This window comes from Phacochoerus africanus, chromosome 12 (genome assembly GCF_016906955.1).
Source record: "Phacochoerus africanus isolate WHEZ1 chromosome 12, ROS_Pafr_v1, whole genome shotgun sequence".
Classification (NCBI taxonomy): domain Eukaryota; kingdom Metazoa; phylum Chordata; class Mammalia; order Artiodactyla; family Suidae; genus Phacochoerus; species Phacochoerus africanus.
This window is the reverse complement of record NC_062555.1, coordinates 29,384,454-29,409,506: the sequence shown is the minus strand read 5'-3', so window position 1 is coordinate 29,409,506 and position 25,053 is coordinate 29,384,454. Positions and strand designations below refer to the sequence as shown.

The following is a 25,053-nucleotide window of genomic DNA, read 5'->3' as shown; positions in this document are numbered from 1 at the left end:
AGTGTTAAGGGGTCATGACCTCAATTCCCTCTTTCTGGGAGAGAAAACCATGGCTCAGCGGCCCCCCCACCCCCGACCCCGGCCACGACAGGAGTGGGACAGGGGTGGGGGATGCACAGGTCGGGAGTGGGTATTTGGGAACAACTGGGTAATTCGAATATGGCCCATTTGTTAAAGAATTCTGCTCCGTGCACTCCTGGGTGTGACTGCGGGGCCGTGGGGTCTCGGTCTCAGGAAACACTCAGGAAGTGTTTAGGGGTTAAGATTTTTTTTTTTTTTTTTTTTTTTACTTTTTAAGGCCTCACTCATAGCATATGGAAGTTCCCAGCCTAGGGTTTGAATCCAAGCTACGGCTGCTAGCCTACACCACAGCTACATCTGTGACCTAGACTACAGCTCAGGGCCATGCCGGATCCAAGGTTAGGTATCTCCATTTTCAAAAGACTCTGGAAAGTTTTATTTTCTCTGTTCAGGTGGGGAGACGGAGAGAAACAGCGTGGCGGCAAAATGTTACCAACACTGAGTCCAGACATTCACTGGACTCACCTTCTCTACTGACCTGAGCTGTTTTCAAAAGAGAACATTATAGGGAAAAAAAATTTCCATATTGTAAGCACCTCAACTGTCCCCTCTGGGGGGAACCAGGGGCCAGGCCTGACCCCGCAGCTGCCACCTCCCCCCCACCCCACCCCCTGCCGCAGTAAGGAGGGCTTTGCGGACACATCCTGGCGGCCCTGGAGGCGAAGGAGGGGGGGCCCACGTGGTGTGGGGTGCGGAGAGCAGCCAGGGGCCCCGAGAACCAGTGCAGATGAGGGCCAGGCAGGCAGCTGCTGGGGGGGGTCCTGGCAGGGCTCCCCCCGGGGCCTGGTCAGCTGGTTCCTTTGCTGCCAGGAGAACAGACAGAACAGTTGGCATCTTAGCGGCACCTGGACCCAGACACGCCTGCCCAGTCAACTCAATTATCTGCACCAGTGAGCTGGGGAAAGAGGCACCAGTGACCCGCTTCACAGACACTTCCTGGGGTCTGACACTCTGCCCCACATCTACCGGACATGGGGGACACGACAGAGCTCAAGGCCACACACAGTGACAAGCCAAAGATGCCCTCAGACTGTCCCTGGTAAGAAGCCTCCAGCTCCCGGTCCCTGCCCCATGGCCAGCTCCACGGGACACCTGCCTGCACAACTGAGAGCTGCCTCCACTGGGATGCACACAGACCACAGCTTGTCCTCAGGGTGACAGTGAGGGGGGCCGGGGGATCGGACCTGGATGTCCCAGGTACCGGGCAGGCTTCACGGGCTCACGTGATCCAGTCACCCTCCCACTGGATTCCCCAACTGGCTAGACCACAGCCATCGCTGGGACAGGAGGGCGAGGGGGACGAGTGGAGGATGGGCAAGCTGGGGAGCCACTGTGGTAGGAGCAAGACTCTAGGGACAGGCCGAGTCTCTAGGGTTAGCGGGCTGCCAGGAACCCGGGGGAGAAGAGGGTTTCAATCATGCACGTGCTCATTCTGCACTCGGGATTTTACCGGCAAAGTCAAGCTCTGAACCTTGACTCCAAGCCTGGCCCATTTCATGGTCCAAATTCTTACTACGACATCATCCGCCTTCAGATGCTTGATCACAGCCAGCGAGGAGGAGCTGAAGGAACCAGGGCTGCTTCCAGACGCTGAAAGGCTGTCACCATGCGGGTCACTATACTCACTCTGCACTGTTTACTGCTGACCCCCCCAAACTATATTCAGGGGTGCACGTGCCAACGGCCAGCCGCCCTTCAGTATCTTCACCATGACAGGTTAACACAGGAGGAAGCCTGGCAGGGCGTCCCCAGCAACAGAGGGGTCCCAGCCAGAGGGCGCTGGGGGGGACATTTTAGAGGACCTGCAGTATCCGAAAAACAAACACGGGCTCCATGACCCCTATGGTTCTTTCCAAGTTTGAAAGTTTAATTCTATAGAAGTTGGCATTCATTCTATTTACTAATAGTTTTTGTTTTGTTTTGTTTGTTTTGCTTTTTGTGGCCTCGGCATATGGAGGTTCCCAGACTAGGGGTCCAATTGGTGCTATGGCTGTAACCTATACCACAGCTCACGGCAATGCCGGATCCTTAACCCACTGAGCGAGGCCAGGGATCGAACCAACAACCTCATGGTTCCTAGTCAGAGTTGTTTTCACTGCGCCACGATGGGCACGCCCACAAATGGATTTTCAAATCAGAGGAGGGATGTAAAGTGGGTCCGTTTTACTGTCCAGATGGGGAGGGAACTGCACCACTGAAATTGCCGACCAGCCAGGGGTTCCCAGGAGGAAATCAGCTCAACCACAGAGTGGTCGTAGCCTCACTGAGTCACCGAGGGAGCCGCTGTCCAAACCAGGCAGAGCTGATGGGCTGGACCCAGGGACCAGCACCTTCCCAGAGCTTCCCAGGGGAGTCCGTTAAGATGGAGCCCCCGAGACAGAGAAATAGCTCACACTCGGTGCCCTCCAAGCCCTGTGAGAACCTGCAGTCAGTTCATGTCTACACCTGGGTAAGCTCATGTCTACACCTGGGCTGGTCAAACGTCTCCACCATGGTGGCAGTGGTGGGGAGAGTGTTTGTAAGTCACGAAATCAGAAAACAGGGAGTTCCTGGTGTGGCTCAGCAGTGAACAAACTGACTAGGATCCATGAGAATGTGAGTTTGATCCCTGGCCTCGCTCAGCGGGTGGGGGATCCAGTGTTGCCCTGGGCTGTGGTGTTGGTCGCAGACACGGGGCTCGGATCCCACGATGCCATGGCTGTGGTGTAGGCTGGCAGCTGCAGCTCTGACTGGACCCCTGGCCTGGGAACTTCCATATGTCATGGGTGTGGCCCTAAAAAGCAAAAAAAAAAAGAAAAGAAAACAGAAAATAGGGTGGTAGCTGCCAGGGGCACGGGGAGAGAGAGGGGCGCGGCGCTGGGCAGGAAGGGTGGGTGGAGGATGGAGAGCTGCTGTTTAATGGGTACAGACTCTTAGTTCGGGAACATGAAGAAGTTCTGGAGATGGACCATGTGAATGGACTTGATGCCACTGAACCGTATGCTTAAAAGTGATTAAAATGGTCAATTTTCTGTTATAGCTCTTTTACCACCATAAAACATTTGAATGGTTCAAATACAGTAACTATAAAGAAAACTATAATAAACATGCATCAACCCACCTGACTACAGCATGGTAGCACTTTGTCAAATTTTTTGGTTTCGAATTTTTTATTTTTTTAATTAAAGTATACTTGGTTTACAATGCTGTGCCAATTTCTGCTGTACCACATAGTGACCCAGTCTCACACACACACACACACGTATATACATTCTTTTTCTCATACTATCTTCCATCGCGTTCTACCCCAAGAGATTGGCTAGAGTTCCCTGTAGTATAGGAGAGGACCGCCAATATCTTCAATTTTTTCAATAAAAGAGGTGAAACGTGGCATTTAAAAAAAAAAGCTTAAAGATGGATTTTTCTCGGCATTCAAAGGCACTTCAACATAAGAAAAAACAATCAATGGACCCAAACACATGGTGACCTCAACTGACACAAAAATAAGGCGTTTGACAAAATGCAACACCCTTGCATGCTAAAAGACCCTTAGAAAACTAGGATTAGAGGGGATTTCCTCAATACGATAACGAGCATTGTATAAAAACCCCACAGCAGACATCTACCTGGTGGGGAAAGTTGGAAAGTCTCCCTGCCAAGATCAGGACCAAGACAGGGCTGCCCACTCTCGCCACAGCCACGCCGCACCGTGTTCAAGGTTCTAGGCTGAGTGATCGGGGAAGAAAAAGCAACCAAAGCCTTGGAAAAGAAGAAGCCAACGTCTCTCTATTCACAGCTGACCTGACCCTACATATGGAAAATCCCAAGGAATCCAACACACAAAGAAGCCACAAGAGCTCATAAACAATTGTTTCAGGATCCAAGAGCAACACAAACAACCCCGTTTAGGAAAGCGTTCAGAGCCTCCGAGGACCTGGCATCAGCGCCTTCTCGGGGCCCCTTGAAGTGGAAACATCTTGTTATTCACGCTCCTTGGCACAGACACACATCAGCACCATTAATTTTTTATGCGAATTGGTGCATCTCATTAAAGTCCGGCAAAGAGAGGTAATGGGATGGCAGTGCTGGCAGCAGGCACTGGCTTGAGGATGGAACCACACCCACCGGCAGGTCAGAGTGACCTGGGTCCCAGCCATCCTGCCTCCCTTCACATCTCAAGAGTCACAGGAAACTGGTGAGCCAGATCCCAGGCCCCTTGGAGGAAACGGGGCCTGAGTCAGCCTTCCTGGGGCGGGGGGCGGACCAGCCCCGGAAACTGCTTCCTTAGGGGGGTGTTTCCCACTTGAAAAGTTGGTGGGGTTTTATTTATTTATTTTTTTAAGTTGGAGAAAAAAAAAACGAGAAGGGCTCTTAATGATGGTTTTGGGGACTCCGGGCCCGAAAGATGAAGCGTTTGCCAAGTGTCGGCACATCCCTAGTTCTAAGAGCTGGTGGTTGGTTCCATCAGAGACAGCTCTGTCTCCCCTGGTTTCTGTTCCTCTCTCTCACCAGCAGCCACAGAACATCTGCGGAGATCTATGGGGGGGAACACGAGGAAGAGAAGCATTCTGATGTGGGGAGGCGACCTGCTTGAAAGGACGGAGCCCAGGACTGGAAGTCCCAAGCCTGTGTCCCAGGTCGGCTTCAGCAGCCCCCAGCCGCGTGGCCTTGCGCCCCTCTGTTCCCTCCGGGAGGCCTGTCCCTCCCTCTGGGAGGGCAGGGCAGGGGCTGGGAGGGGAAGCGATCCGTCTGACTTTGACATTCTAGTTTTTCTAAAGGCCAACCCCTATAAGAATTTCCAAACCTTAAAAGAAGAGGGAAGGGTCACTGATGGAAAATGAAAAGATGAAAAGAGAGACCAATTTAAAAAGATGGACGAGAGCTTTTGCTCCCCGAGGCCAAAGCTGAGCTGCTGTAAGGTTTGGGAAGGGAAAGAAAAAACAGCCTCTCTGTTTTCAGTTTCCACAGGCCAGGACTGCCCAAGAAGATCTGGGAAAAGCCTACATGCCTAAAGCTTGCCCAAATCAACCTCATTAGGGACCAGGTTTTGAGGGGGGGAAAAGGTGGGGGGGCGGGGAGGGGCGGGGGGGGCAGATCAAACAACACCCAAAGAAAACCTAAGCAAGAATAAAGGGGCACCAGATTGGATGGGAGGCCTCTGGGTGGTACCTAAGGGTTTTTTTTCCAATTGTATTAATTCCACAAACATTTAGAAAGTACCTGCTAAGCGCTGGCTGTTGCAGGTGGTAAAACAGGCCAGCTGGCAGGAAGGTGCTCACCCGGAGACACAAACACAAAGCGGAAGGTGAAATCTGCCCCGAGGGAGCTCAGATCCATTTCCTGAGTTCAGAGTAGGGGCTGTTCCTGCTGAACCTGGGAAGCTCAGGAAGCAGCCCTTCGAGGCTGCAGCACAGACCAGAAAAGCTTTGCCCAGTCTTCCCTGACCCAGGAGCACAGACGTGAGGACCTATCTGCTCCCTGAGCATCCTGGGGGCGAGCCAAGCAGGCACAGAACCACAAGCTGATGAAAAACTCGCCTCCTGAGCCACTGGGGAAAGTGCGGACCCCATAAAGCTCATCTCGCTCACCTGGGAGGAAATCCACAGCCACTCCGATTCCCCGCCTCACTGCTCAGTTTAATCCCAAAGACACACAAACCAAAATTCAAAGCAGGATTAAAAAACAAATCATAAGCAGGCTGGAGTCATCTGTGTCTTTGGCTGGAAGGGACCCGGGATCTACAGGGTGGCAGCTCGGCCCACGTGGAGAGGAGTGGGTGGCGGGAGGTGGGGGGGTGTCTTTGTGTGAAGTTCCTAAACCCCCACGACAAGTGACTGCAGGGGACACACGGGACACACGCAGGGGAACGGGACCGCAGGCAGGATGCAAACCCTAGGTTTCTGCAGCGCCAAGAGGCCGCAGGCTTCACTGCATTTGAACCAGCCAATGGGGTCCCAACCACTGAAACAGGAAGCCGGATAAACAGCACGTTATCCAGGGGGATCCGGCGCTTCCCAGAAGCCGGCGCCAGCTGCGCCCTGGGCTGTCCTAACAAAGTCCCATTGACTCGCCAGCTGATTTTCCTATGTTGGGCTCAGGGACAAGGAACCCTCACTGCCGGATGGACGTCACCTCTGCCCAGGGCCCCCACCGCCCACCGGTCAGCCTCTCCCACCCCGCCTACCCTCTCTGCCCCCTTCAGACCTGGCCGGTTCTTTATCCTCCGACCAGTTTCTATCAGCTCCGAGCATAGAAGGGACCAGAGGGCCCCAGCAAGGGGACCCCCAGGTGAGCTCCGAGCCCACCCGTTCTCTTCCCCTCTCTCCCTGTCCTCCGGGAAGCTTGCTCCAAGAGGGCGATTCTCAGCGCATCACCCCCGCCAGCGAGGGTTTCTAGACCTGCGAGCCAAGGTCACTTGCCCAGCTCTTCTCTCCTGGGATGGGAGGTGTGGGCAGGGACTCCTCGGCGTCTCTGATGATGGGGTCTCAACACACTTTCAACTGCACCGCAAGGGAAACCGAGGCTCGGAAAGGCTGGAGTTGAGTGGCCCCTGGTGAGTCAACTCCTGGGCTGCCCCACAGGGACATGAAGACACGCACCTTCCCGAGAAGCCGCTGGCACCCCGGTTGTTACTCCAGCGCCTCTCCTCGCCTAGCGCGCAGCCTCCCGGGGGCGCGAACTCACCTCCCCCACCCGCGCCCCGGGGACTCGGTCCCGGCCCCGCAGGACCTGCCAGCCCCGCCCCGCGACCGCCCGGTCTCCGTGCGGGCAACTCACCGGCACGCCGGCACTCCCGGGCCCCGGTTCCTTGCATCCGGACCGCGGCGGCCGAGCCCTCGGCGCGAGGAGAAAGTTCTCGGGCTCCCGCGCCGGCTGGGCCCTCGCGGAGTCTCGGCGTCCGCGTCCGCGTCCGCGTCCAGCCGCGGGCTGGCACTAGGGCCGCCGGCGGCCCCGGCCCCGCGACGCGGAGGGAGGCGGCATCCCGAACAAAGTGCGTCCCGGCCGGGCGCGGGGCGGAGCCTGGTGACCCGCTGCCCCGGGCACACGCCGGCCGCCTCCCCGGGCCGGGGGGCGGAGGCTGCGCTGCTCGGCGCCCTCGCTCCCCCACCCCCCGCGCTGGGCTCGTTTAACCCGCAGAGGGGCGGAGGCGCCGGTCCCTTCCAGACTTTGTCGCTGGAACGCTATTCCCGTAACCCTTTCCTGCCTTCGCCTTCCGTCCCGCCTCCGCGGCCGCAGAAAGGAGGAGCTGGGTGGCGGGCAGGAAGCCTTCGCACAATCGAGCCTTTCCTTGGCCCCGGGCCGCCGCCGCCACTTCCAGGCCTGGCCGCCCCCACCCCCACCCAAGTCCTCGGCCGGCTGGGCAGTTCTTAGGAGAGGGGACAGATGGGTCGGCCAGCCCACCCCCACACACCCCGTCTGCCTGCCCCCTTCCTTCCTCTGTCCCCCTGTCTGAGCTGGGACACGGGTGCAGGGGAGAGGGGAGACCCCAGGAGAGCCAGGTAAACAGTAGGTGCTCAGTAATACAAGGCATGGGACTCCATTCCACCTCCTGCCCCTCCTCCTTCTGGGACCTCAGGGGTGGGGTGGGGAGAGGAGGTGACCAGACCTGCAGAATGGCTGGAAGGAGGGCTTCCGCCAGAACCTAGGGCACTGCCTGTGCAGTGCAGGCCCCCAGCCCTACATCCCAAGAGAGCACATCAGCAGACAGTGGGCTCTGGGACACAGGGAATAGTGCCACCAAGGACCCTGGAGTCTGCGATCAGAGATGTTGCTGCCTCCCCCCCACCCCCAAACATTAGTTTCAGAAGAGCCAGCTCCCTGGGTCTCAGGACCCTTCACCAGGGAATCAACCAGTGGCCAGCAGCTGCACTCAAGAGTCCAGAGCCCTGCCACGCCCATCGAGTCACTCAGGTCACAGTGGCTGTGGATGGCCATAAGGGAATAATAAAGGGACACCAGATACTGGACCAGAAGTGACACTGAGGAATCCCACCTCATCAGGGAAAAGGGTTTTTAGATGGTTTTGTCTGTGAAAGAAATGAGTTGTCTCTGCGGAGTGGGGGTGGGGGCGTCTCAGAGGGACCCGTGCATGTGATGAGCCCCTTACCCTGTGTGTAGCAGCTGGAAGTCCGGGCTCGAAGGCAGATTGCCTGGGTTCCTGGAGCTACGCTTCACCAGCCCTGGGAACTTGAACGGATTCTTGAACCTCTGAGCGCTTCAGTTTCTCCCTCTATGAAATGCAGTAATAATAGTTGCTGTCTCCCGCGACTGTCAGGAGGATTATTAAGTGTGACAGTATAGGTGACACACTCAGGACAGTGCCTGGAACTACTCTGTAACCATTTGTTGTTATCCTGATCCCTGAGCCCCGCACCCTGCATCCAGTTTGGCATTCAGCGGTGCCCTAACTGGGACCTCTCCTGCTTTTCACAAGCTCCTGGGCCAGCAAAGGGGAGCCTGGTCCTTTAAGAAGAAGCACTGTCCTTTCTCGAGGCTCAAGGGGGTGTGGGCTGGCTGGGCTCCTTGGCCCTCCTAAGCCAGAGGACTGAGGATTACACAGCAGGCTTGCCAGCTCGTATCAGAGCCTGAACTGTCTGCTGACCCTCGGGGAGGCTGGACTCAGGGCCCCACCCGCACCCATAATGTTGGGAAGATGCTGCTGCCTGGGTGCTGAATGGGGAAGAAGGCCAAAACCATGGCTTTCTGAGGGTTAAATCTCGTCCATCAGTATTCCCTCCTCCCCCTTTTATGAATGGCTGCTCATCCCTGTCCCCTGCCCCCAAATGTCCCAGTCACAGCCCTCCCACAGTGCGGGTGTCCAGATTAACACGCCAGCAGGTGGACGGGCTGGGGGTAGGGGGGTGATGAACAGACCAGGTCTGGTCGTGGGGAAGGGCTGAGGCTGTGCTGGTGCCTGAGAGCAAAGGTGGGAATGGGGCGGCGGCGGGGCAAGGCCCCCGGGACCACAGACGCAGCACCGCCGTCTGGGCAGAAAGCAGGGTCCCGCCCAGCCCAGAAGAGGCCGCTGCCAAGTGCCTGCCTTGTGAGTGGTTTTCCTCCCAACACAGTGATGACTCAGTTGCTCTGAATCAAGCAAATGGATTTTCCTTAAACATGAAAATCAATAAGAAGGAAAGTCAAGAAGGGCTTGGCTGCAGGGAGGTGATGCAGGAGGCGTGCGGGGGACCCTGGCTCTGACTTAGATCCCCTCAAGGTGGCCTCCAGGCCCTGCTGACCTCACTGAGACCCTTCAACCCATGCCCCCCTCGATCCCCAGCTTAAAGCCAGGCCTGCTCCGAGGAAAGAGATTGTTAACAAGAGGATTAATGTCAGTGTGACAAATGGGATATAAAAAAATCAGCCCAGGAGCCTGATGTCACCATGAAGTCTCAGATCTGGCTTGAGGTGAGACGCCTAGGGAGCCCCTAAGGAGCCCTGAGCAAGCACAGCAGGTGGCATCTCCAGGCCTGGCCTGAGATCTTGGGGGCTCTGCCAGCTTGAGGTCTGAGGATTAGAGCTAATTTGTTTTACGTTTGGCCCGGGGTGGGTTTGAGCATCAGAGTTCCCACACCTCATGCAGCCGGGGGACTGTCTGCCCCTGCCGGCTCCCCCGCAGGGTGGCCAGAGCAGTCCGTTTGGCCGGAGGGGAGCACAGGGCAAGGCTTTATTTTCTCGGGCATTTAATAAACAGCATTGGGGAGCCTCTGGCTCCATCCACAGAAGCGTAGTGGAAAAACACTGGGTGTCAGAGGATCTGAGTCCTCACTTTGGCTCGGCCCTTGCCTTGCGCTCATCGAAAGGCGGGGCGGGGGGACACCCAGGGGCTTCCCCCACCCCCCCCACCTACCAAGGCCTGGGAGAGCCCTCATGAGAGAACAGAAGAGAAGCTGGTTGACACAGCGCTGAGCAAATATCAAGAGAAAGGCGACTGGAAATAGAAGACACCTCCCCTCACCCCATCCCACCACGTGCACTCTGGTTCTGTGCTCCGTGCAAAACTCACTTCTGAGTGATAGAAATCTGAATACTAACAACGCTCGGCCTTTCTAGCTTCCTCCCTTAGCCTGCAGGGCCTTCATGCCAGTGCTTTGGGTGGGGCATGGGCATGGCAGTCGGCCCCACCCACTGACTCAGACCCCTGGAGAAGCAGTCCGTGGGGAAGGCTGGTGCAGTGCAGGGTGCTTTAGAGAAGTGAGGGAGCCGCAGACTTGTGGGGAAGGCACTGTTTCTCCCTTTCTCTCTGGTACCAGGAAGTGAGATGTGCTGACAGCCAGTCACTGTGTTTGGCCAAAGCCGGCTTTTCCAGAGAGGTGCCTCTTTAAGGGGCCAACAGGGCAGGGATGGGGCTGCAGGGGAGACAGCCTCCCTCTTTCTCCGTAGGCTCTGGCGAGAGTCATCCCAAGGAAAGAGCCATCGTCCAGCCTCCAGAGCACTCTCTGGGCACCAGCTGCAGTCTAAGCATTTCGTAGGTCTCATGTTTATCTATTGTATTGTATTGTATTTTACTTTATTTATTTTTTGGCTGCACCTGCTGCATGCAGAAGTTCCCAGGACAGGGATGGAACCCACAGGACAGCAGTGACCTACCCGAGCCGCTGCAGTGACACGGCAGATCCTTAACCTGCTGAGCCACTGGGGCGCTCCTGTCTCTGTTTTATAGGTGAAGTTGAGGTCAGGGTCTTGCCTGTGCCCTCCAGCCAGGCATCTGCATCGGGGAGTCTGGCTGCTGGGGGTCCGCAGAGGAAAGCAGGGCTTAGTGGTGGGGCGGGGCCGCAGCCAGGGGCTCTGTCATTTACCAGCTTCAGCACATTTATTTCTTTCCTCTGAACAGCTTTTGGGAGGTATAATCAACATACCCTGACGGTCACCCATTCTAAGTGTGCATTTCCATGCTTCGTAAAGCTACTGTGATGCAGCTGCCACCACAACCAAGTTCAAGACTATGTCTATTTCCCTACACATTTCTGGTAGAGTCTCTCTCTCTCTCCCCTTTTTTTTTTTTTTTGCCTTTTCCAGGGCTGCTCCTGTGGCACATGGAGGTTCCCAGGCTAGGGGTCTCATCGGAGCTGTCGCCAATGGCCTACCCTAGAGCCACAGCAACACCAGATCCGAGCCGCGTTGCGACCTACATCACAGCTCATGGCAATGCTGGATCCTTAACCCACTGAGCGAGGCCAGGGATCGAACCCACAACCTCGTGGTTCCTAGTCGGAGTCATTAAACACTGAGCCACGATGGGAACTCCTCCTCATCATCTGTAAAATGGGAACAACAATGCCTGCCTCGTACGCCTGTCCCCAGCATTTAATGAGCATGTACTGGAAGTGACACATGGTAGGATCTGAGTTATTACCATTCAGGTCTCTTAGGGTCCCTTGAGTGTGGCCCTTCGGAGCTGGGCCTGGTCTGGAAGACTGTCCAGTCCCACCCTCTCTTTCAACAGTTACAGAAACTAAGGTGCCAAGATGTCAAGCAAATGGACACACAGCAAATTCAGCGGCAGGGCTGGAATGGAACCCAGGCCTCTTGGTTGGTAGTTCAGCGCTGTCTTATCTCCCACCAGACTTGCATTCGAGGCACAGGGGTGTCATTGTCGGCAGCACCCCTACTCTCTGGGAGGCCCTCAGGGCAGTGCTGACTGGCAGGCAGAGACAATGGAATTTCCTTGTGCTGGAACGAGAATGCAGCTGGAGGCCGGGTACAGAATCAAGGGACAAGGTCCAACATGGAGGCAGGAATGTCCATTGTCAAGTCAGGGGATGCATTGACTCAAAGCAGCCAGGGGACCGCCAGTCTCTGCAGAGCCCACGGGCAGGCCAGCTTCACGGGCATGTGACCTGGGCATGGCCCCTGCTTGGTTTAATGCTTTGCTGTTGCCATCTTCAAATTCTTTCTTTCTTTTTTTTTTTTGCTTTTTCTTTTTAGGGCTGCACCCGTGGCGTATGGAATTTCCCAGGCTAGGGGTTGAATTGGAGCTGCAGCTGCCAGCCTACACCACAGCCACAGCCACAGCAACGTGAGATCTGAGCCGAATCTGCGACCTATACCACAGCTCACGGCAATGCTGGATCCTTAACCCTCTGAGCGAGGCCAGGGATCGAACCCGCAACCTCATGGATCTGAGTTGGATTCATTAACCACTGAGCCACAAAGGGAACTGCGCCATCTTCAAATTCTTAATAATGTGCTAAACAAGGGATCCCACGTTTTGCCCTTGTGACAGGAGGCAGAGCCTAAGCTTGATTCTTAAGGCCCCCAAGGAATCCTATTTTTCCACCCAGAACTTACAAGCTATTTATATCTATGACACACCACAGAATCTTAAAAGAGTTGAACATTAAGAGAAATAAAAGTTGCAACATGGGATTTCCTGTTATGGCTCAGTGGTGACAAACCCGACTAGTATCCATGAGGACAAGAGTTCGATCCCTGACCTCACTCAGTGGGTTAAGGATCTGGCGTTGCTGGAGTTCCCGTCGCGGTACAGTGGTTAACGAATCTGACTAGGAACCGTGAGGTTGCGGGTTCGGTCCCTGCCCTTGCTCAGTGGGTTAATGATCTGGCGTTGCCGTGAGCTGCGGTGTAGGTTGCAGACGAGGCTCAGATCCTGTGTTGCTGTGGCTCTGGCATAGGCTGGCGGCTACAGCTCCGATTCGACCCCTAGCCTGGGAACCTCCATATGCTGTGGGAGTGGCCCAAAGAAATAGCAAAAAGACCAAAAAAAAAAAAAAAAAAGGATCTGGCGTTGCTGTGAGCTGTGGTGTAGGTCATATATATGGTTCAGATCTGGTGTGGCGTAGGCGTAGGCGTAGGTGGGCAGCTGCAGCTCCAATTCAACCCAAGACTGGGAACTTCCATATGCCGCCAGTGCAGCCCTAGAAAAAAAAAAATGCAAAACAGTTTGCACCCTATGATCCAATTTATGCCCAAAGATGCTCCCACACAACTGTATACCATATCTTATGAAAATATCCTTTTAGGAGTTCCCATCATGGCTCAGCGGAAACGAATCTGACTAGTAACCATGAGGATGCAGGTTTGATCCCTGGCCTCACTCAGTGGGTTAAGGATCCCATGTTGCTGTGGCTGTGGTGTAGGCTGGCAGCTGTAGCTCCGATTGGACCCCTCTCCCAGGAACTTCTATATGTCATGGGTGCGGCCCTAAAAAGCAAAAAAAAAAAAAAAAAAAAAAAAAAGACCAAAAAACAAAGAGAAAGAAAATACACCTTTAAAGCGGTCTGGGACATCTCTGACGGGTAGCAGTGGTCACTCCTGCTTCCCTTCCCAGGGGAGGTCACTGAAGGCGTTGTTCACTCCTCCTGTGCTTGAGCTGCTGTGGTTGTTTGTATGAGGGGACCAACTTCAGGTGTGATCTGTGTTGTGAGTAAACAGTGAGCTATAGCCCTAGCATCCTTTGTGAGTATTTTCTTCTATCTGTAAATGTTCCTGAAACATGAAGAAGAAGAGTCCCCATCATGGCTTAGTGGTTAATAAATCCAACTAGGAACCATGAGGTTGTGGGTTCGATCCCTGGCCTCGCTCAGTGCCTTACGGATCTGGCATTGCCGTGAGTTGTGGTGTAGGTTGCAGACGAGGCTCGGATCCCGCGTGGCTGTGGCTCTGGCGTAGGCTGGTGGCTACGGCTCCGATGAGACCCTTAGCCTGGGAACCTCCATATGCTGCGGGAGCAGCTCAAGAAAATGCAAAAAGACCAAAAAAAGAAAAAAATGAAGAGGAGAAGTGTCTTGAGAGGCCAAAAGAAGGATGTAAGAACACTGAGATGCAGTGGGAGAGAGAGAGAAGAGCTTCAGGTGTGTCAGGGAGCAGCAGGTTGGGCCCCAGGAGGGGGACCCTGCATGTGGGGATCACAGCCTGGATGTGAGTGCTGGGTGTAGCCCCTGAGGTTTGGGGGCTGTGGGGTCCACGGCGGTGGGGGGGCAGGGGGCTGGACGCCATGGTAGGAGGTGTTGGTGGCAAGAGTTGGCCCGTGAACCTGGTGATAAGGTTGTAGACGTGGCTCTGGTTGCAGTGAGTGGGGTGGGTGAGGTGGGCATGGGAGGGAATTCCCTCCGAGGGGAGGAGGGGATGGGAGTCCCATGTGGGTTTTACCAGGAGATGGAGGTTTTTGGTTTTTTTTTTTGTTGTTGTTGCTATTTCTTGGGCCGCTCCCGCGGCATATGGAGGTTCCCAGGCTAGGGGTCGAATCAGAGCTGTAGCCACCGGCCTACGCCACAGGCACAGCAACGTGGGATCCGAGCCTCGTCTGCAACCTACACCACAGCTCACGGCAACGCCGGATCCTTAACCCACTGAGCAAGGCAGGGATCAAACCCTCAACCTCATGGTTCCTAGTCGGATTCGTTAACCACTGAGCCACGATGGGAACTCAGAGGAGATGGAGGTTTTGAGCAGCGTGTCCAGGGGACAGAGTACAAGCTTTGGAGTCAGGGCTGTGATCAGGTCTCAGATTCACTGCATCCTACTGTGTGACTGTAGCCTGGGCCTGTCCCCTGCAGACAGATGACCTGGCAGGTTGTTGGAAGGTCTGAGGGGATGATGTGGGTAAAGCAGTGGACCCAGTGCCTGGCTCAGACTGAACCCCAAATGTCCCCCTTTCCCTTTAAGTGACAATTTGAGACACTCACTTGGTAAAATCCTTTGCATGTATTAAGAGCCACCCTGCCAAGCACTTCCTTCCCCATTTTCTGGGAGAGCCACTGAGAGCCAGGACTCTGAGTCCAGCCTGCAGAGGCTGAGCTGAGCCCATGGGAAGGGAGCAGGGCCCGCTGCAGCCAGAGGGCTGGACTGCAAGGCCAGAGGACACAGCCCCCATCCCCAGCTGCAGGGGCCAGGAGGGGGCAGTTTGGCAAGGGGTCCCACTCGGGATCCTGGGGGCAGAGTGCTCTGGGAACGCTGATCACCCCCTCAGTGCTCTCTCTTGGCCCTTTGGGGACCCCCTCCCTCTGGGGGTGTGTTGGGGGGACGAGTGTACAACTGGCGGGAGCAGCTGCTGCAGCCTTCTCACTGGGTACAGATGTGCCCTGCGGCAGCTGGAACGCCAGCCCACACCTGCTGCCTGGATCAGCTGCTGTAACTCTATTCCTGGGAAAGCAGGCCAGGTGCCCAGGCTTGGCCCAAGTCCCCTTGCTCAGGCAGGCGGGAGGCAGGGCCTCTACCCATAAGCGGGGCAGTGGGGGAGGCCTCCTGGAGGGTGTTGGGCCCAGAGTCTCAGCACAGACTGGACCCTCTTCCAGCCCAGGGCTGTTTCCAGCTGGACAGCTGTCCCACAGCCACCACCCCCCTCCTGGCCTGCCCCCCGTTGGTTGCTTCCCTGGGTGCTCCCCCCACCATGCCAGGGAGAAGCAGGGAAGGCAGGGGCCCGGAGGGGTGAAACAGCCACGTGGATGGGAGGAGCCATAGGGAACCAGCGCTGGAAGAAGATGGGCAGTGGGGCCGGCATGAGGGATGTGCCTGCAAACAAGGGCAGGGCTCGCTCTGTGTGGCTTTGCAGACGGAGACGTCGTTCTTAGATGCTCCCGAGGAGAAGAGAATTCCATTCCCAACCAAGTGCGTGGGTGTGAACGAGGCCGCCCCCCGTCCCCCGTCCCCCCCACCCCCACCCCCGGAGCACCGCCAACACGGAGAGCCTGGATACCCAGCCCAGCCAGGAGTCCCAGGTCTCTGAGCAAAGCTCAACCACGCAGATCCGCGACCCATGTCTTGGATGTCTCTGACATCCGACCCCCGCACGGCATCACCCATCTGATTACACGGCAAAGCCTCCCGGGGTAGGGGGTGGAACTGGGCAGTGAACAGGCCTCCCTGAGGTCTGACCACACGCCCCCTCCCACGTCAGCCAGGCTCTGAGTGAACCTACCCCCACTCTCCGCTCCCCACTCGGGAGAGGAGTCTTGGGCGGGAGATGCTCAGAGATGCAGGGCCCCTTGGAGGTTAAACTCCAGCCTCGGGGGACCTGGACCAGAGGGCCCGAAGGCCAGGGCGGCGGAGCCAGGCAGATGTGAGTCGCTGCTGACCCCTGCTGGCGCTTTTGTCCCTGTCGCCACCTGGCCAAACCCCAGGAGAAGGGGAGGGGTGGGGGCAGCTGGCAATCCTTCTGGGAAGGGCGGGAAGAAATGGCTCGGCTCAGTGCCCCTCCAGCCGGGCTGCTGCGATGAGACAAGAAGAAATTAGAATAAAACCCAGACTGAGTTTCTGGGAGGAGGGATGCTGATCGCCTGGAACCATTAGCAACACTCCACCAGCCAAGTTCAATCACTCAACCAAAAAAAGAAAGAAAGGAAAAAATGAACTTTCAGCTCAATTTACTGTGGGTCTGACGCACCCTTGGATGGGGACCAATGTGTAATTATGGCTTTACTCTCTCCTTTTCCATGAGAAACTGGTGTGTGGCTCTCAGAAGCTGGCACCCGGAGCATTTGCATCTGGGGGTTAGATACTTTGAAAATTATTTTGTACACCCCAGGGAGGCAATTGAAGTCTTCCAGGTCTTTGCTGGGATGGCCCCCAGGGATCAAAGGCACACCAGACTGGCCCTGAGACCCACCGAGGGGGCTGGCAGGCTGCAGCCTCTGGAGAGCCAATGGTCTCGTTCCAGTCTGCGTCTGAAGGCCTGGGGACCAGTGAGCTGGTGGTGGAGCTTTGCTCTGAGAGCCAGCAGGCCTGAGACCCAGGAAGAAGCCCATGTCCCAGTGTGAAGGCAGCAGACAGGAGGGGTGCTTTCTCTCTCTCTCTTTTTCATTTTAGGGCCACACCTGAGGCATATGGAAGTTCCCAGTCGAGGGGCTGAATCAGAGCTGCAGCTGTGGTCTATACCACAGCCATGGCAACACCAGACATGAGCTTCATCTTTGACCTATACCACAGTTTGCAGCAGCACTGGATCCTTAGCCCACTGAGCAAGGCCAGGGATCAAACCTGCATCCTTGTGGACACTATGTCAGGTTGTTTTGTTTGTTTGTTTGTTTGTTTTGTTTTTAGGGCTGCACCAGGGCATATGCAGGTTCCCAGGCTAGGGGTCCAGTTGGAACTGTAGCCGCCGCCCTACGCCAGAGCCACAGCAACACAGGATCCAAGCCACGTTTGCAACTTACACCACAGCTCATGGCAACAGTGGATCCTTAAGCCACTGAGCGAGGCCAGGGATCGAACCCGAAACTTCATGGTTCCTAGTGGGATTTGTTAACCACTGAGCCATGACGGGAACTCCTATGTCTGATTCTTAACTACAGGGAACCCAACGTAGTGAGGCCACAGTGGGAACTCCTATTTGGGGGGGAGGGTTGCCTCTTTGTTCTATTCGAGTCTTCAACTGATTGGATGAAGCTCACCAATCCCAGGGGGAAAGTTTGGTTTACTAATTTAAATTTGGTCTACTAATTTAAATGTTCATCTCATCCAAAAATACCCTCCCAGGAGTTCCCGTCATGGCGCAGTGGTTAACGAATCCGACTAGGAACCATGAGGTTGCGGGTTCAATCCCTGCCCTTGCTCAGTGGGTTAACGATCCGGCGTTGCCGTGAGCTGTGGTGTAGGTGGCAGACCGCGGCTCGGATCCCGAGTTGCTGTGGCTCTGGTGTAGGCGGACAGCTGTAGCTACAATTAGACCCCTAGCCTGGGAACCTCCATATGCTGCGGGAGCAGCCCCCAAAAATGGCAAAAGACAAAACAAACAAACAAACAAACAAAAAACCCCAAAATACCCTCCCAGAATAACTCTGGCCAAATATCTGGGCACTTCATGGTCCGGTCAAGCTAACATACACATTTTAACCACCACACCTATGAACACCATACAGTGTAAGAAGTGAAGCAGTGGGAGAATAGTTTGAAGTCCTCCCCTCCTGAATTTCTCCCCTCCCCACGCAGGGAATATGATTCTGAACTTGGTGTGAGCCATTCCCATGATCTGTTATATACTATATACACATAGGCTAGTTTAACCACATATGATCTTCTACAGCTTTCTTTCTTTCTTTTTTTTTTTTTTGTCTTTTTGCTATTTCTTGGGCCGCTCCCGCGGCATATGGAGGTTCCCAGCTAGGGGTCGAATCAGAGCTGTAGCCACCAGCCCACGCCAGAACCACAGCAACACGGGATCCGAGCCACGTCTGCAACCTACACCGCAGCTCACGGCAACGCCAGATCATTAACCCATTGAGCAAGGGCAGGGACCGAACCCGCAACCTCATGGTTCTTAGTCGGATTCGTTAACCACTGCGCCACGACGGGAACTCCCTACAGCTTTCTTTTTTTGACATAACTTTATATTTGTCAGCATCCTCCATGTTGATGAATGTAGTTTTTTAGTTTATTCATTTTCATTGCTGTGTATATTTCATTGTAGGACTATACTACAGCTGACTATTCTATGGTTTCAGCGTTTTGCTGCTGCAGCAATTTCACTGCCATGGAACCTCCTGTACACATCTTACTGTGATTGTGCATGTGTGTGTCTTGAGGGGGTGATACTGGTGCTTATAAATCTGTCGGATGTGAGATTGTAGGTCATTGCAATTTTATTTATTTATTTATTTTCATCTTTTGTCTTTTTAGAGCTGCACCTGCAACATATGGAGATTCCTAGGCTGGGGGTCAAATCCGAGCTGCTTCTGCCACAGCCACGGCAATGCCAAATCCGAACCGAGTCTGCAACCTACACTACAGCTCACGGCAACACCGGATCCTTAAGTCACTGAGTGAGGCCAGGAATCAGCCCCTCATCCTCATGGATCTTAGTCGGGTTCGTTGACTGCTGAGCCATGCGGGGAACTTTGGTCATTGCCATTTTAATTTGTATTTCACCAACCGTGAATAAGGTTGAGCATCTTTTCATGAGTCTTTTGGTCATCAGGGTTGCCTTCTAGGCATGCCTCCTAATCTTTTCCCACATGTATGGTTCAACTTTTTCCTTTGATTTGTATATATTTATACAAATATATAAATATTTAAATATATACATTTATATATTGAGGCTAAATTTTTTTTCAGTTATATGCTTTTCATGTATCTTTATCCCCAGCCTGGTGCAGTGGGTTAAGGATCCAGCATTGCTGAGGTGCAGGTTGCAGCTACTGCTTGGATTCAATCCCCGGCCCAGGAATGTCCATATGCTGTGGGTGTGGCTGAAAAAGAAAAAAATAATAAAAATAAGGAGCTATACAACCATCACCACAGTCCGGGTTTTCTTTGTGGGATTTTTGGTTTGTTTTTGCTTTTCAGGGCTGCACCATGGCATACGGAAGTGCCCAGGCTAGGGGTCGAATCAGAGCTCCAGCTGCCAGCCTACACCACAGCCACAGCAAAGCAGGATCTAAGCCATGTCTGTGACCTACGCCACAGCTCATGGCAATGCTGGATCCTTTAACCCACTGAGCGAGGCCAGGGATCGAACCCTTGTCCTCACGGATACTAGTCGGGCTCATTACTGCTAAGTCACAACGGGAACTTCTGAACCACAGTCAGTTTTAGAACATTTCCAGCACACAAACACCACCCTTTTACAATCAATATCAATCAATCAATCAATCCACACCCATTTTCCAGCACACAAACGCCACCCCTCTAACCCATTTGCAATCAATATCAGGTCCTATTGGCTCTGATCCCTGGCCTGGGGAGTCCATGTGCCACAGAGCCACCAAAAATGAAAAAAGAAAAAAACTATGTATTCATACAAAAACTTATACCCAACACGGTAGCAGCACCAGGGAAAGCACTAAGCAATGGAAACACCTGAAATGCTGTAAGTCATGCGTGGATTAATAGCACATCTATCCATGGAGTTCCTGATGTGGCTCAGTGGTTAACGAATCCGACTAGGAACCATGAGGTTGCGGGTTCAATCCCTGGCCTTGCTCAGTGGGTTAAGGATCCGGCGTTGCCATGACCTGAGGTGTAGGTTACAGATGGGGCTTGGATCCCATGTTGCTGTGGCTCTGGCGTAGGTCGGAGGCTACAGCTCCGATTGGACCCCTAGCCTGGGGACCTCCATATGCCACGGGAGCAGCCCAAGAAATAGCAAAAAAAGACAAAAAAAAATTAGCACATCTATCCATGTGATTCAGGAATAAGAAGGAACGGAGTGCTGACATCGGCTACAACGTGGATAAACCCTGGAAACACGTGTTCCGTGAAGGAAGCCAGACACAAAAGGCCACATGTTACATGACACCATTCCTATGAAATGTTCAGAACAGACAAGTCAAACCGAAAGTAGATTAGTGGTTGCCTGAGCCTGGGGAGCTTGGTGAGAACAGGGAGTGACCCCCAAAGGCTATGGGGTTTCTTACTGGTTTGACGAAATGATCTAATACAGCTTGCGGTGTTGGTTGCAAAACTGCTTATGCTAAAAATCTATTCAAAACCATTGGAAGGTACATTTGAAATGGGCAAATTATATGGTAGGCAAATTATATCTCTTAAAAGCTGACTTTTTCAATTAAAGAAATGATCTCAGGAGTTCCCACTGCGGCTCAGTGGGTTAAGGACCTAGTGTCTCTGTGAGGGTGCAAGTTCAATCCCTGGCCTCGTTCAGTGGGTTAAGGATCCTATGTTGCTGTGGCTGTGGGGTAGGTCTCAACTATGAGTCCGATTCGACCCCTAGCCTGGGAACGTCCCTGTGCTGCAGGTGTGGCTGTAAAAAGAAGAAAAAAGAAAGAAATGTATACCTTATGTCTATAGGTAATGCCCCTGGTTCTCCTGGAGTGACCATATCAGGTTGACTAGGAAACCAGGCACAGCTTTTTTTTTTTTTTTTTCTTTTTAGGGCCACTCCCACGGCATATGGAGGTTCCCAGGCTAGGGGTCGAATCAGAGCTATAGCTGCCGGCCTACGCCACAGACACAGCCAAGCCAGATCCAAGCCATATCTGCGACCCACACCACAGCTCATGGCAACGCTGGATCCTTAACCCACTGAGCGAGGCCAGGGATCATACCTGTACCTTCGTGGATACTAATTGGAGTCACTTCCACTGCACCACAATGGGAACGTCCAGGCACGTTTTTAAAAAAATTATCTAACTTTTCTTCTTCCTTCCTTCCTTTTTATTTTTTTTCCTTCCTTTTTTCTCACTTCCTATGACCAGACGCTATCCTAGGCACTAGATCGAAGAAGTTCCCCAAGAGAAACAAGTCACAACTTCATGCTTCTCTTTAGCCCTTTGCAGCAAAGAAGCTTTCATTGGTACCAGGTCTATGCACCCCAGGCTACAAAGAATCAGCGTAATCTCCTTCAAGTAAATCACGCCACAGCAGGGGGCTCAGGGTGGCCCCCCAGTGCTCAAAAACAAGTGGGAAACATGGGCGATGGGGTTTAACACCCTGCATCCTGGAGAGAGGGCTGCTCTTGTCCTCCGCAGGCTGCATCCTGGGCTCCGTGGAGAGAGCAACCTTGGCTCCTTCCCTTCAGTTTGGGGGTGGACGTGGTGTCTCTGGAAGATTCCAAGATGCTGGGCAGCCACCAAGGGGGAGACCACTGAGGGGGCAGCCCCCCACAGCCAGGCTTCACCTTGCCGTCCCCAGCTTGTCCAGCCTCTGACCCACGCTCACCCGTTCTTCCCAAAAGGTTGGTGGGGGACACGGAGGGTCCTGGGCATCCCAGACCTGCTTCCACAAGGCTATGGGCCCTGATGCTCTGGCGTGGTCCTCCATCTCCCTCTGTGCCTGTCATGCTGCCAACCTGCCTTCTCTGCGTGGGCAATGTCTTCTCTCCCACTCTTGCTCTGCAGGAGGACATTTCCCGCTTCTGTGCAGGGACTCCAGACCAGGGGCTACCACATGACTGCATGCAGCTTGTCTCTCCTGCTGCCTCACAGCTTCTCCTGCTTCCTGCATCCTGCTCTGGGCCCAGCACACTGCCACTCCTACACTCAGCGGGGGCAGAGTCTCTGGCCACTGGCTGCCATGACACCAGCCCGATTCTTCCCCCTCTGGGGGTCCCTCTTGGCAGGACCTCACTTGACCGGCTCCCTCCATGGCCACTGCTCCATTGCCTTGGCCGGTGCGCTGGCTGACAGCCACAGCCTCCCGCCGCCCCCTCGGGGGTGCATTCTGCACCCACGCCTTTTTCGAGGCCTCCTTTTCAAAATAATGTTTTTGCAAGTCTTAGTGAAGTTGGCTCAGTGCCTCCTGTGTTCTCTTAGCAATGCCCCGTCTGTAAACTGCTTTCTTTCTTAGGAAACACATTTCTGAAGGCACCAGGGCTGAAGGGACCCACCTGCAGTGACCTTCCTGCCTCTGGCAAACCGTCTTTTGCAAAAAGGGCTGCAATGATATTTCCAGCCCTTAAGCCTCTAGAACCTCTAGAACCTCGACACGCGCACAGCAAGAGGCAGGGTCTGCGTCTGCTTTCTCTGAACCTGGGTGGGGTTTGTGACTGTCGGCGGCGTGCAAGGGCTGTTCTAACCCCCCGCTTCCCAGGCTGGTTTGGGAAAGGCCAGGCAGCTTCCTCCAGGTCCAGCCTGGGATGCTTGCCCCCGTAGCCCAGCCTGGCCTCCTGGAATGCTTACATTTCGGGGTTCCTGCATACGGTCCCAGCTGCCAGCCAGCATCCGCCACGGGACAAGAGATCACTCCATGATGACTTCAGCCAGCTGTCACCTGATTGCATCATATGGGAGCCCTGAGCAAGACCGGTCCTGCTGAGCTTGTAAGCCCAGAGCCACAAGAGAGAAAAACAAGTGACTGTGGTTATAAGCTACTGCGTTTGGGTGACAGGTTACACAGCAGCAGGTAACAGGAACTCCTTCCGCTTCCACACGGCCCAGCTCATTAGTGGGTGTAACCGCTCACACAAACCCTGTTCCCATTCCTGCCAGGAGGCTCCCCTCCTGAGCCCCTCACGCCCTGGGCTCTGTCCTCCTGCACCATACCTGTGCACACATCCCCCCTCTCCCTGGGGACCCCCGATTGTGACACCCAGTGTCTGGTGCATAGTGGGAGCTGCCTGGCAGGTAGGGAAGAGGGTCCTGGGAAGAGATCATTCGCAGGTGCGGAGAAGAGGATCCTGAGCCAAACAAGCTTCCACCTCCTTCAAAGCCTTTTTCTCTGAGCCGTGTCCCAGGACTTTGGGCTTCTCTGCTAGGAACCTAGGATGTCTCCAGGGAGAGTCAAGAGAATTTAAAGAATCAAGTGATCCTAGTGAAAAAGGGATTGTCTAAATTGGGTTTTTCCTACGTTATGGAATGAAGGTCCGCCTAGGCTGGGAGGCCCCTGAGTGTGATTCACAAATTCACCAGCAGGTGGCGGCCTCGCTCCCAGTGCTCACCAAACAAATGAACTTTCTGGTGCTCGAACACATAAAACATTAAAAAGAAAATTAGGAGTTCCTGTTGTGGCTTAGCAGGTTGCAAACCTGACTAATATCCAGGAGGATATGGGTTCGATCCCTGGCCTCGCTCAGTGGGTTAAGGACCTGGCGTTGCCCTGAGCTTTGGTGTAGGTTGCAGAGGCCGTTCGGATCTGGAGTTGCTGTGGCTGTGGTATATAGGCTGACAGCTCAGATCTGATTGGACTCCTAGCCTGGAAATGTCCATATGCCACAACTGTGGCCCTGAAAAGCAAAAAAAAAAAAAAAAAAAAAAGGAAAAGGAAAATTAAACATAAACATAAAAAAAAAAAAAAACGTAAGACCAAGCACATCTCCAGGCAAGGCAGGTGTGAGCTACAGAGGATTCGGAGCCCAGGCCCCCAGGGCCTTCCTGTTAAGTGAGCGCTGTGTAAAAGCTGTGTCGAGCTCATCTTTATCTTGGAGTCTCATTTCCTTCTGTCGATCCGGATGGAACAGAGGCATCAAGGTCTTGCCAAAAGCCTGGTTATTTTCAGTCTATGTCGTGGCTTACCCATCTGCTGTCTGGCCAGGTGACAGTGGAGAAGGTTGGAGGGTCCTCGACTGGAGACGTTTTAAAGCAAGAAGGAAGCAAGCAGATCAGGTGCACGGGAGGCTGGATGCTGAAGGCTGAAGGGACCTCCCCACTACCCTGCTCCCCAGAGCTGCCTGGCCACAAGGACCTCGAGTGACACCTCTAAGGGGCTGGCCAGAGGCTGCAGAGGGCACAGGGGAAGTGACTCGACCACTATAGGGCGGGGCGGGGAAGGGGAAGTGGCCATTTCCAAGTTACTCAGCCTGCTCCGCAGCACCCTGACGGCCAAGCCAGGGCCTCCCCAGGGGTTTCTGAAGCAATTTTCTGTCCCTGGGACATTCCCTGTGCTTCAGTGTAAGGGGCGGCTTGAGGATGGGAACCGGTTTCCCGATCAGGGGGCCCCCCCGTAGCCTCCAGTTGGGCTCCCCCTCTCTCATCTCCAAGTGTCTTATGTGCATGACATTTACAGGGACCCTCCTGCCCTTTCTTGCCTGGGACCCTCCAGCTTGTTTCTCCTGCAGACCTGGAGAGGCCCTGGGACTCCTCCTCCTCAGAGACAGGAACAGTGGGATGGGGGTCCCCAGGGAGGAGTGCAGGCCCAGGCCACCGCCCCCTTGTCACAGCCTCAGAAGGGCAGAGCCAGATCCGGGGAGATCTGGGGAGATCCGGAGAGATTCGGGGAGATGCAGAAAGATGAAGGGAGATCTGGGGAGATAGCAGGAAGATGAAAGGAGATCCTGGAAGATGCGGGGAGATCCGGGAAGATGCAGGGAGATCCTGGGAGATGCAGGAAGATCTGAGAAGAGGCAGGGAGATCTGGGGAGGTGCAGGGAGATCTGGGAAGATGCAGGAAGATCTGGGAAGAGGCAGGGAGATCTGGGGAGATGCAGGGAGATCCGGGAAGATCCAGGGAGATCCTGGGAGATGCAGGAAGATCTGGGAAGAGGCAGGGAGATCTGGGGAGGTGCGGGGAGATCCGGGAAGATGCAGGGAGATCCTGGGAGATGCAGGAAGATCTGGGAAGAGGCAGGGAGATCTGGGGAGATCCAGGGAGATCCTGGGAGATGCAGGGAGATCCGGGCCTGGAAGGAGCCTTAGAACCACCCCAGGC

General features: G+C 54.5%; 1 protein-coding gene across 4 annotated transcripts in view; it reads right to left on the bottom strand.

The window, feature by feature from the left end:
• Positions 1 to 7,105, bottom strand: part of NAV1 (neuron navigator 1) — a 217,303-nt gene extending 210,198 nt beyond the window's left edge. The window contains exon 1 of one of the 4 annotated variants that reach the window (XM_047755313.1): positions 6,838 to 7,105. The gene's annotated coding sequence lies outside the window, so the exon portion shown is untranslated. The remainder of the gene's footprint in view (positions 1 to 6,837) is intronic. The other 3 variants (XM_047755315.1, XM_047755314.1, XM_047755316.1) reach the window with 3 other exon arrangements.
• Between the last annotated feature and the right edge of the window lie 17,948 nt (positions 7,106 to 25,053).